The sequence below is a fragment of the Equus quagga genome, chromosome 17 (genome assembly GCF_021613505.1).
Source record: "Equus quagga isolate Etosha38 chromosome 17, UCLA_HA_Equagga_1.0, whole genome shotgun sequence".
Classification (NCBI taxonomy): Eukaryota; Metazoa; Chordata; class Mammalia; order Perissodactyla; family Equidae; genus Equus; species Equus quagga.
In genome coordinates, this window is record NC_060283.1 from 16,389,527 (window position 1) to 16,406,063 (window position 16,537).

The window sequence follows — 16,537 nt, forward strand, 5'->3', positions numbered from 1 at the left end:
GGATAGAGCTGGAACTCCTTCTTTGTGTTCTCATTGTCTCTTGGGCATGATGTGATGTAGCTCTTACCATGTCTTGTATACACTGTCATCATTGCTGTCTCCTTCCTCCCCTAGATTTTGAATATTTTTGAGGGCAGGGGTCATACCTTTTTGAATCCTGTATTCTCAAAACTGCCAGTCATGAGGGCTCAGTCAGGACTTGATGTGTCCTGAATGAATGGGTGGATTGATGGCTTACTAACACCCAGAGTGTTCACATTCTACTTTGTCATATATTCTCTGTGATGGAGGGGGCAGGTTGGATGGGTGCAAGGCTCAGTTAAAATACCCCCCCAGCTCCCTTCTCATCTTAGCAGTGTCAGGCCTTGTGACTCATTTCGGTGTCATCCCTGATTGTTCTCTCTAACCCTAATTAGAAGTGTCCTTAGATGTTTCATGTTAGGTGCACTTTTTTGTGGAGGGAGGTGCTGTTTACACACTCATATCATTTGCATCATCTTAGATCTGATGATAATTGCAAAGCCCACATAACAAATTTTCATGGAGGGGGAAAGGTGCTTTCTAAAGGCTTCATAAACTCTTCAGTTCACAAAATAAAGACCCAAACTTCGGTTTTCTAAGAGGTGCTTGATCCTGCAAGCAGAAGTTACATGCATCTGCTGGCTGGTGGTCAGTAATAAACATTCAGCTCTGCAGTGGATGTCTTTTTTTTTTTTTCAGAAAGATTAGCCCTGAGCTAATATCTGCTACCAATCTTCCTCTTTTTGCTGAGGAAGACTGCCTCTGAGCTAACATCCATGCCCATCTTCCTCTACTTTATATGTGGGACGCCTACCACAACATGAATTGCCAAGCAGTGCCATGTCCCCACCTGGGATCAGAACCGCCCAAGCCCCAGCAGTAGAAACAGAATGTGCGTGCTTAACTGCTGCGCCATCTGGCCAGCCCCTGCAGTAGTTTTCTGATTCGTGTCAGTGTCATTTTTACTTTTTACTGTATAACTACTTTCTACCAAAATGTTAAATACAACCTTTCAAGCAGTCTTTACAGCTGACCCTTAGCCTCATTTTGTAAATGTGAATCAGAATAGACAGGAAGGATCTTGTTCAAAATCTCACAGCTGGAATGTGACTGGACTGAGATCAGGACATTGTTGCAACTGGCTTCGTAGCTGAAACTCTTTTTATTTTGGCGAAGTGATCCAGTTCTCACTAATTTTATTGGATCTCTCTTTATTGTCTAGCTGCCTCCTTAAGACCCTCCATCTTTCTCTGTCTTTTTGGGTAGTGCCTTTGGATATTTCAAAAGGAATCACTCTTGATTTTCTCTCTTCCATATTCTCTATGGGCTGGTTCTAAACTGGGGAAAGGATACTGAGGATCTCTCAGCCCTGTCCTTTCATCAAATACGGTACTGAACACTCAGTGTGCCCCAGGCATTGTATTAGTCCTTTTAGGAAATAAAAAGATAAATAGGTCAGTTCTGCCCTCAGAGAACTCACAATATATATTGGGAATAAAATAATTTCAAAAATAAAGATGACACAAGGCAACATCTTAAAATTGCCATGAAAGTGGTAAAAGCAATCCATGGTGGGGAGTCAAAGTTAGAAGAATGCTTGCTTGCTTGATGTGAACAAGGAAGCCTTTACAAGGAGATAGCATGGAATTAGGCCATGAAAGATAGAGTAGATTTCCAATGACAGTGGTCAGCAGAGAACATATGGACAGAGGTAATAAGATGAGTAAAGTTCTACATTTCTGAAATATAGAGCATGGTGTGGGAATGAGGAGCACTCAACATTTCTGAGTCACAGCACGAATGAAAGCAGAAATTTGGAGATAAAATTTGAATTATAGTGTTAATGTTGGATTGTGAAAGGCCTTCAGTGCCAGGTTGGGGTCATTGTATCTAAACATGATTGGAGATTCTGGAATTTCTACCATTCTTTTTTGGTAGGAGAGTCTCAGACTGTGTGAAGAAGAGTGTTTGTATAACAGCTTTAATTGCAAGATGACCAACTAGAAAATAATGTTGATGGCAGATGAATGGGGAACGACTGGAGGCAGAGACAACAATCAGATGATTTACACAATGGTTTATGGCGAGAGGTAATGAGGACTGGAAAAGAGATGGAGGTGGTGAGAATGGAGGGGAAGAGGGCTGGCATCTCCAAGCCCTTTCATTGAAACTACAGGAATCGTCCTTTAACTATTTTCTTCGGATATAAAGAAGTAATATTCCTAGTATAAGGTCCACTTTGTAGAATTATAGCGGCAACAGATTTACTTTTCCCCTCTCAGCTTTCACTGAGGCAAAAGGAGAATTTATTACTCTGAGCAAGTACTACAGATGTCTATTTTTGTCTCATGAGATGGGCAGAGAACATAAATTGATGAAAATCATCTTCCAACTACCCTGTGTTTTAAAAGAATGTCAAATATCTTTAAGAATGTGGTTTGGGGATTGGGAGTGGGTATGATAAGGCATACTGGAAAGAGCTATGGAATGGGACCCAGGAGTTGGAGATTCTTGCAATGGCTCTGTTCTTCCAGAAATGTATCTTTGGGCTAGCCATTTACTCTTTCTGAGCTTTGGTGTCCTTCCAGATCAAATGATGGGGTTTGGGGGTCCCTTGGGGTTTTAACTTTTCCCAAAGATGGAACCCTTAGTTCAAATACATCCATATGAGGAACCCAAGATATGAAACAGATATGTGAAATATGTAGTGGTCTGAGTGAGAATGAAGAGCTTGAATCTTACTTACTCAGCATCTGTATATATTGTCCTGACTGCAATCTCTGGGGTTTTGTGAGACATTGTCGAAAACCATTGTCAGACCACAGATTATTCAATGATCTCAGATGTTCCTTTTAGCTCATCACAATGATGCATGAGTTTCCAGGCCAAAGTGACACATTGAGTTCCTTAATATCTTGGTGCTCCTGAGTTTGTTAGAAAGATGGAGAAGCTATACTCCATAAGTGGTGGCTTTCTTTCAATGCCTCCAATGTCCCGTATTTGTTCTTGCCTCAAGCCTTTGTATTAACAATTCACTCTTTCAAAGATATCCTTCCTCCATATTTTTTCATGACTTGCTTATTTCTTATCATTTAAATCCCTAAATTACTATGTTCCCAGAAACCCTCCTTTAGAGGCAGATTTGTCAGGAAGCTCCTAACTTGAATTGGTCCGTTTCAGGGGCCTCTGATGGACCCCAGCAATGTGCTCCCCCAATCACATGTTCATGTAAAATTTACAAAAGTAAGATATTTTTGTTGCAATTGATTATGGCCACTCTTTCTTGTTTCAGTTTTCCCTCTGTCATACTCTTTTGCATGTTGGCCTCACTCTCCTCATCAACAAAATGAGAATATTAACAGTATCTACCTCCCAGTGTTGTTGTGAGGGTTTGATATGTTCATATATGAAAAGTGCTTAGAACAGTCAGTGTCTGATATGCAAGAAACACTTATTTATTTTTTGTTATCACTATACTTAGAAATTGACAATATAGTTGACATATTACTGGATTCAAGTTCTGGCTGGACTATTATAGACCATAAGTAACTTACTAACATTAAGAATATCCAAGCAGAAATGGTATAAACTACTTTTTCTATAGTTGATGTAACTAAGGCCAAGGGAGATGAAGTGACTTGTCCAAATCTCTTGGCTAGGAAGGATCCACGGTAGAACCAAGACCTACTTTTTCTCATAGGTAGTGGTGTGACTTTCAAGCACACTATCAAGTGCCTATGTTATGCAGAAAAAAGCCTGGCTGGAACAGTTCTTCACTCCCTTCTTCATTCTTCTTTTATACACTCCACTCATGTGGGATCTATCCCTTCTAATAGTCTGTAGAAGAGCTGGGTGTGCCAAAACAGTATGCCAGGAACACTGCAGAAATCTGTGACAGTTAGCGCTACCAAACTAATTTTGAGTGGCTGAGATACATATTTTAGGGTTTGGGTAGGTTTTGTTTTTAGGCTACAGCCTGACTTTAGAATGTAGCCAGAGAGCATAGGCAGATCTGAATTCAAATCTCAGTTCTTGGAAATTAGAGTCATACTTCATTACCATACACAAGGAAAAGCTCTGGATGATGGAATGATATAACTGTACAAAACAAAGCCTGAAATATTGCTTGAACAATGTATGGATAAATGTTTATAATCTTGAAAAGGAGAGAGCCTTTGCTACTATCACTTACATGTCTATATGCCACAGAAAGAATGGGCTAACTCGTTCACCTTACAGAACAAAAACATGATAAAAAGTAAATAAGTCTTCCACATGGCAAAAAAACCCACCATAAGTAAAATCAAAAGATAAATGACAAATAGAAAAGTATATGTCCCAGAGAAAAGATTAATTTTTTATTAAGATTATGATAGTTAACAACCTTGTGAAATTAGAGTTGTACATTATTATTAGTCATGTTGCAGGTACACCACTTCACCCTTAGTGCCCTCCCCCCACCACCCCTTTCCCCTGGTAACCACCGACCAGTTCTCTTTGTCTATATGTTAACTACAACCTAGGAGTGGAGTCATACAGAGTTCATTTTTCCCTGTCTGGCTTATTTCACTCAACATACCCTCAAGGTCTATCCATGTTGTTGTGAATGGGACAACTTTGTCCTTTTTTATGGCTGAGTAGTATTCCATTGTATATATATATACCATATCTTCTTTATCCAATCATCAGTTGCTGGGCACTTAGGTTGGTTCCATGACTTGGCTATTGTGAATAATGCTGCGATGAACATAGGGGTGCATGTGACTTTTGGAATTGCTGATTTCAGCTTCTTAGGATAGATACCCAGTAGTGGGATAGCTGGGTCATAAGCTATTTCTATTTTTAACTTTTTGAGAAAACTCCATACTGTTTTCCATAGTGGCTGCACCAGTTTGCATTCCCACGAACAGTGTATGAGGGTTCCTTTTTCTCCACAACCTCTCCTACATTGGTCACTTTTGGTTTTGGATATTTTTTTCATTCTAACAGGTGTAAGGTGATATCTTAGTGTAGTTTTGATTTGCATTTCCCTGATGATTAGTGATGATGAGCATCTTTTCATGTGTGTATTGGCCATCCGTATATCTTCTTTGGAGAAATGTCTGTTCATGTCCCCTGCCCATTTTTTCATCGGGTTGTTTGATTTTTTTGTTGTTGAGCTGTGTGAGTTCTCTATATATTATGGGGACTAACCCTTTGTCAGATAAGTAAATTGTAAATATTTTTTTCCCAATTAGTGGGCTGTTTTTTTGTTTCAATCCTGTTTTCCCTTGCTTTGAAGAAACTCTTTAGTCTGATGAAGTCCCCTTTGTTTATTCTTTCTATTGTTTCCCTCGTCTGAGGTGTTATGGTGTCCAAAAAGATTCTTTTGAAACTGATGTCAAAGAGTGTACTGCCTATATTCTCTGCTAGAAGACTTATTGTTTCAGGCCTAATCTTTTGGTATTTGATCCATTTTGAGTTTATTTTAGTGAATGATGAAAAAGAGTGGTCAATTTTCATTCATTTACATGTGGCTGTCCAGTTTTCCTAGCTCCATTTGTTGAAGAGACTTTCTTTTCTCCATTGTATGCCCTCAGCTCCTTTGTCTAAGATTAGCTGTCCATAGATGTGTGGTTTTATTTCTGGGCTTTAAATTCTGTTCCATTGATCTGTGCACCTGTTTTTGTACCAGTACCACGCTGTTTTGATTACTGTAGCTTTGCAGTATGCTTTGAAGTCAGGTATTGAGATGCCTCCAGCGTTTGTTCTTTTTTCTCAGGACTGCTTTAGCAATTCGGGGTCTTTTGTTGCCGCATATGAATTTTAGGATTCTTTGTTCAATTTTTGTAAAGAATGTCATTGGGATTCTGATTGGGATAGTGTTGAATCTGTAGATTGCTTTAGGTAGTATGGACATTTTAACTATGTTTATTCTTCCAAACAATGTGCATGGAATGTCTTTCCATCTCTTTACGTCGTCATCGATTTCTTTCAAGAAAGTCTTGTAGTTTTTGTTGTATAGATCTTTCACTTCCTTGGTTAAATTTATCCCAAAGTATTTTATTCTTTTTGCTGTGATCGTGAATGGGATTGAGTTCTTGAGATCTTTTTCTGTTAGATCATTGTTAGCATATAGAAATGCTACTGATTTATGTATGTTGATTTTATACCCTGCAACTTTGCTGTAGCTGCTGATTGTTTCTAATAGTTTTCCTATGGATTCTTTGGGGTTTTCTATATATAAGATCATGTCATCTGCAAACAGCAAGAGTTTTACTTCTTCATTGTCTATTTGGATTCCATTTATTTATTTTTGCTGCTGAATTGCACTGGCCAACACAACCAGTACTATGTTTAATGAGTGGTGTAAGTGGTCACCCTTGTCTTATTCCTGTTCTGAGAGAGAGGGGTTCCAGTTTTTGTCCATTGAGTATGACGTTGGTTTGGGGTTTGTCATATATGGCCTTTATTACGTTGAGGTACTTTCCTTCTATACCTATTTTATTGAGGGTTTTTATCATAAATGGATGTTGGATCTTGTTGAATGCTTTCTCTGCATCTATTGAGATGATCATGTGTTTTTTGCTTCTCATTTTGTTAATGTAGTGAATCACATTGATTGACTTGAGGATGTTGAACCATCCCTGTGTCCCTGGTAGAAATCCCACTTGATTATGGTGTATAATCTTTTCATGTATTGCTGTCTGTGGTTTGCCAGAATTTTGTTGAGGATTTTTGCATCTATGTTCATCATTGATATTGGCCTGTAGTTTTCCTTCTTTGTGTTGTCCTTGTCAGGTTTTGGGATCAGGGTGTTGTTGGCTTCATAGAATGTGTTGGGGAGTACTCCATCTTCCTCAATTTTCTGGAATTGTTTGAGAAGGATAGGTATTAAATCTTCTTTGAATGTTTGGTAGAATTCTCCAGAGAAGCCGTCTGGTCCTGGACTCTTATTTTTGGGGAGGTTTTTGATTACTGTTTCTATTTGTTTACTTGTGATTGGTCTATTCAGAGTCTCTATTTCTTACTGATTCAGTTTGGGGAGGTTGTATGAGTCTAGGAATTTATCCATTTCTTCTAGGTTGTTCAATTTGCTGTCAAATAGTTTTTCATAGAATTCTCTTATGATCCTTTGTATTTCTTTGATATCTTTTGTGATTTCTCCTCTCTCATTTCTAATTTTATTTATTTGCGACTTCTCTCTTTTTTTCTTAGTGAGTGTGGCTAAGGGTTTATTGATTTTGTTAATTTTTGAAGAACCAACTCTTTGTTTGATCTGTTCTATTGTCTTTTTTGTTTCAATATCATTTATTTCTGCTCTAATTTTTACTATTTGCCTACTTCTACTGACTTTGGGCTTTGTTTATTCTTCTTTTTCTAATTTTGTTAGGTGTCATTTGAGGTTGTTTATGTAAGATTTTTCCTGCTTATTGAGGTGAGGCTGTATTGCAATGAATTTCCCTCTTAGGACTGCCTTTGCTGCATCCCAAATAAGTTAGTATGGTGTGTTTTCATTTTCATTTGTCTCCAGATAATATTTGATTTCTTCTTTAATTTCTTCAACCATCCATTGTTTGTTCAGTAGCATGTTGTTTAGTCTCCACATTTTTGCCCCTTTCCCAGTTTTATTTTTGTAGTTGATTTCCAGTTTCATAGCATTATGATCCAAAAAGATGCTCGATATTTTTGCAAACCTCTTGAACTTATTGATGCTTGCTTTGTTTCCCAAGGTATGGTCTATCCTTGAGAATGTTCCATGTGCACTTGAGAAGAATGTGTAACCTGCTGTTTTTGGATGAAGTGTGCTATATATATCTATTAAGTCCATCTGGTCTAATTTTTCATTTAATTCTATAATCTCCTTGTTGATTTTCTGTCTGGATGATCTATCCATTGGTGTTAATGGGGTGTTGAGGTCCCCGACTATTATTGTATTGTTGTTGATGTCTCTAATTTTAGTTTTGTTAATAGGTTCTTTACAAATTTTGGTGCTCCTGTGTTGGGTGCGTATGTATTTATAAGTGTTGTGTCATCTTGGTGGAGTGTTCCTTTTATCATTATATACTGCCCCTCTTTGTCTTTCTTTATATGTTTTGCTTTGAAGTCTACTTTGTCTGATATAAGTATGGCAACACCTGCTTTCTTTTGTTCATTATTAGCTTGGAGTATTGTCTTCCATCCCTTCACTCTGAGTCTGTGTTTGTCTTTGGGGCCGAGGAGTGTTTCCTTAAGGCAGCATATTGTTGGATCTTGTTCTTTGATCCATCCTGCCACTCTGTGTCTTTTGGTTGGAGAGTTCAATCCATTTACATTTAGAGTGATTATTGAAATATGGGGGCCTACTGCTGCCATTTTATCACTAGTTTTCCGGTTCTTTTGCATTTCCTTTGTTTATCTCCCATGATTTTTGGATTCCTAATTCAAGTAGGTAAATTTCTGTATTGGCTTTCTTCTTATTTGTAATTCGTGTCTTTATTCTTGTTATTTGTTTAGTGGTTACCAGGTGTTTTGTATAGCACATCTCGTAGATGAGATAGTCTTTTTTCTGATAGCCTCTTATTTCCTTAAATTAAAAGGTTCCACCCCTTTTCTCTTCCCCTTCTAGGTTGTTATCGTCAGATTTTTTTTTCTCTTCCTTTTGTGTTGTGAGTTTGTGGTTAAAATGACTAGGTTATATTTATTCTTGGTGTTTCCATTCCGTTTATCTTTAATGTTTTATTTAACTTTTGCTAACCTGTTCTGATGGAGAGCTGCTACTTTCTGTTATTGTCCTTCTGCTTATCTCCTTTGTTCTCGATTTTGTAATCCCTTTCTTTTTTTTGATTTTTCAGGTGTCAGGTTCTTCCCAAGCATTTCTTGAACCGGAGGTCTTGTGGCAATGAACTCCCTTAACTTTTGTTTACCTGGGAATGTTTTTATTTCTCCATCGTATTTGAAGGATATTTTCCCTGGGTAGAGTATTCTTGGCTGCAGGTTTTTGTCCTTCAGAGTTTTGAATATTTCATTCCAATCTCTTCTAGCCTGTAAGGTATGTCCTGAGAAATCTGCTGATAGCCTTATGGGGGTTCCTTTGTCGGTTATATTCTTCTGCTTGGCTGCCTTTAGTATTTTCCCTTTGTCATTGACTTTTGTTAGCTTCACTACTATATGCCTTGGGGTTGGTCTTCTTGCATTGATAAAGTTTGGAGATCTATTGGCTTCTGTCACATGAAGTTCCATCTCTCTTCCCAAGTTTGGAAAGTTCTCAGCCATTATTTCTTTGAACAGGCCTTCTGCCCCCTTCTCCTTCTCTTCTCCCTCTAGTATACCTATAACACTTATGCTGCACCTCCTAATTGAGTTGGATGATTCTCGGAGAGTGTCTTCATTTCTTTTCATTCTTAGTTCTCTCTCCTCATCTGTCTGCAGCATTTCTATATTCCTATCCTCCAAATTGCTAATTCTGTCCTCCATATTATCGACCCTACTGTTCAGAGAGTCCAGATTTTTCTGAATCTCCTCATTGTGTTCTTCATATCCAGTATTTCTAATTGGTTCTTCTTTATAATATTAAGCTCTTTTGTGACATAGCTCCTGAACTTGTTGAGTTGTTTATCTGAAGTCTCTTTTAACTTGTTGACTTTTTTAATAATGACTGTTTTGAAATCATCATCATTTAGGTTATACATTTCATTGTCTTTGGGATTGTTTTCTTGGTACTTATCATTTTCCTTCTGTTCTGGAGATTTAATATATTTTTTCATACTGCTTGATGGCGTGGATTTGTGCCTCTGCATAAAGATAGAGTTTACTCACTGCTTCCACTTGTTGCAACTGGTGGGGGGGGGAGCTGTTTAGACTGCACAAACCAGGAACCCTGTCAGCTGTTACTGACTGGACCTGAGCCCCTCCTCATAGTCACAGTGGTCCTGTGGGGTCCCTTGTCAGTTGTGGGGGCAATCACATGGGGACCTCGGGATGCTGGTGCCTATTGTTACAGACCACCTAGATGCAGTCCCTCCTTGGGGTCTGTAGCAGTGTTATGGGCTTTCCCAGCAGCCAGGTGCAGGATCACCTATAATCACAGCTCTGCCACTGTCAGAGCCCACAAGATCACACTTGTCCACTATAGGTCCCAGCAGAGCTATGGGTATCTTCTGCAGTCTGTGGTTAGCTCACCTAGCTGTGCTACTTTTGCCACAGGGCCTTCTAGCTTTGTGATTTTGGATCAGGACCTCTCCACTAGTACTGTGCAGAGGCTTTCACTGAGGCTGCTGTGGGAACCTGGAGTTCCACCCTGGGCCATGTAGACATTCCACTAGAGCTCCACTCAGCCCCAAACCACTCCCACAGACTCTCTGGGAGCCCGTTGCCCCGTCTTGGACATGGCCAGAGTCCATGGGCCTTGCAGTGGCTGGTGGATTGGTGCCCTGCTGGGGAATCCACTTCCTGGGAGCTTCCCAATGTTCTGAATGCTGGGCGGAGCCTCCCTACTAATGGCAAGCAGAGGCTTTCACTGCTGGCGGGTGCAGGACCCGGAGTTTCCCCCTGGGTCACGGAGCCAGGCTCTGGAGCTCCACCCAGTCCCAAAGCACATCCACAGGAAGTCTGGGTGCCTCTTGCAACATCCCATGCACAGCTGGAGACCGTGGGCCCGGCAGCAGCTGGCAGACTGGTTCCCTGCTGGGGAATCCGCTCCCTGGGAGCTTCCCTGTGTTTTGAATGCTGGGTGGGGCCTCTCTGCTAATAGTGAGCAGAGGCTTTCCCTGCTGGCAGGTGCAAGACCCTGGAGTTTCCCCCTGGGCTTAGGTGTAATTGCAGTGGGCTTAGGTAGGGCTGTTGTCACCTGTTTCCACTGTTGTTCCGCCTGTGAGTGCACACCCCTGCCCTTGGTGTGTGGTGATGCTATGGGAGAGTCTACTGGAAGAGAGCCTCTTGCAGGTACTAGGCTGTCCATGGGTCAGAGGTCAGAGAATTTTCACCTATTTCCACCTCCTCCCGGGGGAACGTCCATCTGCCTTCTGATGTATAGCAGCATGGGTCTCTCAGGCATCCTGAGATCCTATCTGGATATTGTTTAGCCTTTGTCCCCGCTCCCCATTGCAGGAAGGACTGCTGAGCCCAGGCGGCTCCCCAGGGCCCAGACGCAGCTGTTTGGCAGTGTCTGCGGTGGAGGGTCCGGCTGGGCAATTAGAGGGACGGCGGCGGAGATACCCCGGCTGGCTCCCACCTTCTGGCCTCCATCAGCATGGTTCTAAAGGGCTGTGGAGTTACTCATTTCCTAAGATTAATTTTTTAAAATAAAGAGAGCTGCCAAATGTAAAACTAATACAGAAATTACATTTCTCACCTACCTGAGGGGCAAAACTCCAATAGTTTATAAAACACTCCTTGGATGAGCTTTTAAAGTATTTCACAATGTCCTGGTCAGTGTGGAAATCTGTTACTCTAATGGAAGGCAATATAGCAGCTTTTCTCAATTTCTCTGAACCACCTACACAAAATGGAATATGCACAAGTTAATGCTTTCTTTCTACTGGCAAACACAATGAGAGACCCTAGGTTTCCGTCAATAGAAGATTGATTACATAAACTGCTGTTCACCTCTCTAGGGGCGAAGCATGTGGAAAAATGAGACGCTCTCTAGGTACTGTCATAGACAGGTCCCAAGGATATATTTTTAGGGGAAACAGGAAAATCCATCAAAGTTTACTTCGTGCATTGTATTTGGATAAGAAAGGAGAAGAAGAATAGGAAATATATTTGCTTACCCTTTCATAAACACTTGAATGAGACCCAAGAACCCCCAAACTAAACCACTCTTAGTTAGGGAGTAGGGATGAGGGATGGAATGGTGTGGACAGGAAAAAAGGGAAAGTGAGACTTCTAATGAATGCCTTTCTCTACTGCTTTGATGAAATGTAAAGAATTTGCCTATTCAAAAACTAAACATAAAGTTAAAAGCATTCCCAGCAGTGGTACATATTTGTAAAGTAACTTTGGGCACGTTGTTTAAACTTCCCGAATCTCAAATTTCTCCTCTACAAAATGGGAGCAAGCAGCATTGACGTTAGCCTTCTTTCTGTTGTTCACACAAATCAAGCTCATTCTTGATGCAAGTCATTTACACTGCTGCACCTTCTGTGTGAAATGTGCAATCTGTGGGGTTTTAGAGAACACCTGTATTTGATCCCGCATAGCTCTATTGTCAATTTCCTGCTCAGAAAATCCTTCTCCAGCCACACTATGTAATCTGGTCCCCGCACCACTCATCAGCCTCTGGCTTACTTTTCTCTTTTATTTTCCTCCTAACTTCTTTATCATTAGCTAAACTTCACTCTCTCCCTCTAATTGTTTTTAACTTACTTGTCAAAATTCTGTGTCTCCTTCATCATAAACATCATGAGAAGAGTGCATTGTCTACTCCTATCACAGTTGAATCCCCAAAATGTAGGTCCATGCCTCATGTCTGAGACATATGTTTTGGCTAGATGACTGTTAGTCCCCAGTGCAAGATGCATCAAAGAGGCTGAGTCAGTTTTACCTCTTTCTGTCATGGGCTACATATCAGGGATCAGGCTATGTTGGGTAATATCTCCATATTTCAGTTATCCAAATACTACTTTGTAAAATTATGTCTTTCTTTAACTGTAACAGCAAGACTTAACTTAGATGGATAGCATTTGGAGTAAGAATTAAATAAAATTATAAGACTCTAAAAGAAAGGCCACTTTCCTCCTCCCTGGATTGAACTTTCCTATTTAATGAGAGTTTGCACATTCTCCTAGCCTCATTACAATCTTCCTCTCATTTTGTTCCGTTTCAGACGGAAATCAAAGAACCACGCCCCCTGAGATGTTTGCTCAGAGTGAAAGCAGCCCTGCAGCTCTTTGTGACTTGCTCTCAGGTAATTGCTCATAGTTTGCATCTCTTATCAGAGAAGGAGCATAATTATCTCTTCCCTCTGCAAAGTCTTTAAAGAGGAAACTCACTTTCTAATTTCTTTTTCCTTTTCCTTCTTAAGAAAAGTAATATTTTTGAACCTGATTTCACCTTGGAATTGAGTCAGGAGAGAAAAAAAAAATCCCACGTACATAAGGTTTTCTTTTTTGGACAAATAATTTCTTTTTCAACTCTGGTGTGCCTGTTTTATAGACAAATATTTAGAACAGCATGTGGGTGTCAGACCCTTAAACACAGCATGAGTGCAATGGTCTAAGTGAAGTTCTCTCTAATTCACATGTTTCTTCCTTTGTACTCCCTTTCCCCATGCTCAACATGGGGGGGCCTGTGGGAGGCTTATACTCATGCTTCATTTAAAATGTATAATGTTATATTTGCATAATATGCATATATATATATATATATACACACACACATATATATATGTAATTGTGTGAGAGTAGTATTAGCAAAATGAGGTTGAGAAAAGACTCTTTTTTCAACCACTTTGCCTAATGACACCAGCTTCTCTGGCTAATTCCAGGCCCCACAATGGTAAATATTCTGGTGTTCATTATTTGGTTGATTACTTCAATATCCCACTAGATGGATATAGGCTGAATTAATGATGCAAACAAGCTGGGAGATTTGTACAATATTACAAACATTATGCAAGGTAATCTTTAAAGCTTCCACTTTGCACTTAAGAGCATAATGGAAATGTCCAAGATGGTAGTTTGGAGAGGCACGAGCTCTCCGTAAGATTCATTTCAGTCCCCTGCATGTGCGTGTGTTTGTTGTATGTCTTGTCTACCTGGGTGTGTGAAATAATGTTTTTGCAGGGCCTGCTTTCATGGATCAGGGAATTGTAGATGATCAAGTGAGTCATTTAAGGTGAAAGACTGGAACCAAACCTTATGATTTTCCTCAGTCTAAACCTTCTTTCTTGGCATGAAGTAAACTGATTCCTGAGAAGCCAGAGCAGGACCCAGAGGCTAACCCAGGTGAACCTGGGGCATTACTGCACTAGATAATAAAAGCTCAAGGCAAGGAAGGTGTCTTGTTCAAACTTGCACCCTCCAATGGTATATAGTGGACAATGAACTAATGGTCTTTTTTAGCATCCATAATAACAATACCTTAAGTTTACAGAGCATTTTGAAATGCATCAATATTTTTCATATGTATCATTTTATGTAATATATATGCCAGCAGTTCAAATATGATCCTCATTTTATAGATAAGAAAACCAATCAGAGAAGTTAAGAAACTGTCCAAAGTCACAGAGCGGGTAACAGTGACTCTGAGGGCTGGCATGAGCTCTTCTATGTCTAAATCAATTCTTGTTGCTATGCCTCACTTGCTCTCATTTACTGTAATGATTGAAAGAAAGGAAAGAATGAGGGAAGAGTATGAGGGAGGGGGAGGAAGAGAGAGAGAAGAGAGCAAGAAAGAAGGAAAGAGAATAAGGGCCAGAGTAGTGTGTCATGCCTCAGGATTGGAGAGGCTAGCCTGGCAAAGAGGACCAAAACAGAAGATCCATCAAGGGCCCTTCAAGAAATCCAGGCTGTGGTCTCAGATCGTAAATTACAAATGAAGCAGGGGGAAATTCATTCATATCGCAGGCAGATGTGCAAATAATTTCTATTTTACCTATTTTACTATAGCTGTTGTCATCTTATGGGCCCACATTCTGTTTAGTAACAGGGACCACTACATGGTATTTAATCTGTTAGACACAATTGAACTGACAATCTCTGAATGTCCTGTCTTTCAGACCCCTCTTCTTCATGCTCCTCTCCAGGTTGGCCTCTTGAGGTGTGGGGAAAGGGCATTCGGAGACTTTTGGTGAATGAGATGGGAGGAGTCTCTTGAGTCCATGTGAGGGAACTTGTATTGTCTTCTGTTTTCCTTGATCCCTGTGATAACTGGCCTGCCAACATGATTATTTTCTACCCTGCTGACTTCCTCAGCTGATGATTGCCTGGTCTCTTCTTTCGTAGCTCAGGCAGGGCTCTGTGTTCTTCTCTGTTTTCAGGGCCCCACCGTGGTCTTACTGGTTATGATAACACAGGTTACAAGAAGAAATGCATAGACTCTGGGAAGGCTCTGGGGTATCTATTGATTCAGTCCATAGATAGGGTACATAGCCCTAAGTGTGGAAAGCCTAATAGACCTCAGACTCTTCCTACTTTCTGGCCAAAGGCAGCACTGTCTACCCACCATCCCACCATATCACATCTCTTTCTAAGTGTACAGAGTTGAACGAGAGGGAAATGATGAAAATTATTCCAGTCAGCCCAAGGATTCAGGTGGAATAGCTAGTTCTTATAGGAGGATTTGATTCATATACTGAGGAGGCATCCTAAAGAGGCCTCTAGGGCCAATGCACTCAACATTCTGTAAAAAGTACTATAAAACCATTCTGCCCAACACCCAACTTCTCATAATATGCCCTGTATAGGTAAGGTGGTTTCTCTGAGTTAGATAAGCTGTGAGGGCCCGTGGCTCCAGGATGGTGGCTGGATGTTAGTAAATTTGATATTCCACCTTTCCATTCAAGCAAACTTGTTTTCAGTCTGAGAACCACTGCTTTCTCAGATGCTTCATTTCTATCTCCAGTACTAGAAGCTGGTTTTCTTTGTAGGTTCATTATTTCTAATCACATCTACTTCCCCAAATAAAGGGCTTCATCCCTCTATTTGAGTTACAATATTCACAATGAATATAAAACAACGAAGCTTCACAAATTACAGACAAATGACTAGGTTCACTAACTAGCCTAACGATCCTCTTTATACAGGCAGAAACCATGATAAAAATCCATGATAGAAGAAAGTGAAAGGTGACTTCATAGAATAAGCAGGGCAAGATTGCCTGAAGACCTCAATACCCTTTGGGAAATATGTGTCCAAAGGCTGTAAACCTTAAAATTTCATGGTCTCAGTCTTACAGAATTCCAAGTGAAATGAACCTTTTATTTCTATAAGTTTCCATTATTTCCCTATTGATGTAAAGATAAATTTCCTAGTCATCACTTAGTGTCTATACTTGTACCAGGAATCTCCTTGACAGGACATTTGAGCTGTGAGAGTAGAAGCTGAAAATTAACCACAAATTAACACATAATAAAAGTTTAATTAGAGTAATAAACCTGTGAGGGCTGGCACTGAGAGCCACAGGGGCAGCGGCTCCTCTATGAGTCTACAAATGCCATTTGCCATTTCACAGGTTAAACACAATACCTTTTTGTTTTAATACTATTTTAACACATTTTTCATGTGTTAGGCATTCATGTGTCTTCTGTGAACATCTTCCTTTTTCTCTTTTTCTGAAAAGTATTTTTAGCTCTTTAAAGGAAGGCACTGTGTGTTTTATGTTTACCAAAAGCCTATCAAATTCAAAGTGAACATTCTCCATCTGTCCTCTAATATTCTAGCACTTACAACTTCCAGGAGCTACTCAGTTTTCTACTTTAGAAGAATTTTCCTTTTCATTTCTGCCATCCTATCTGTGATCTCTCTTCTCTGTTAGTAATTCTCTCATCTATGTGATGAGCTGCTCATGTGACATATATGATTCTCTTGTCCCAGCTCCCTGGAAATGACAGTTC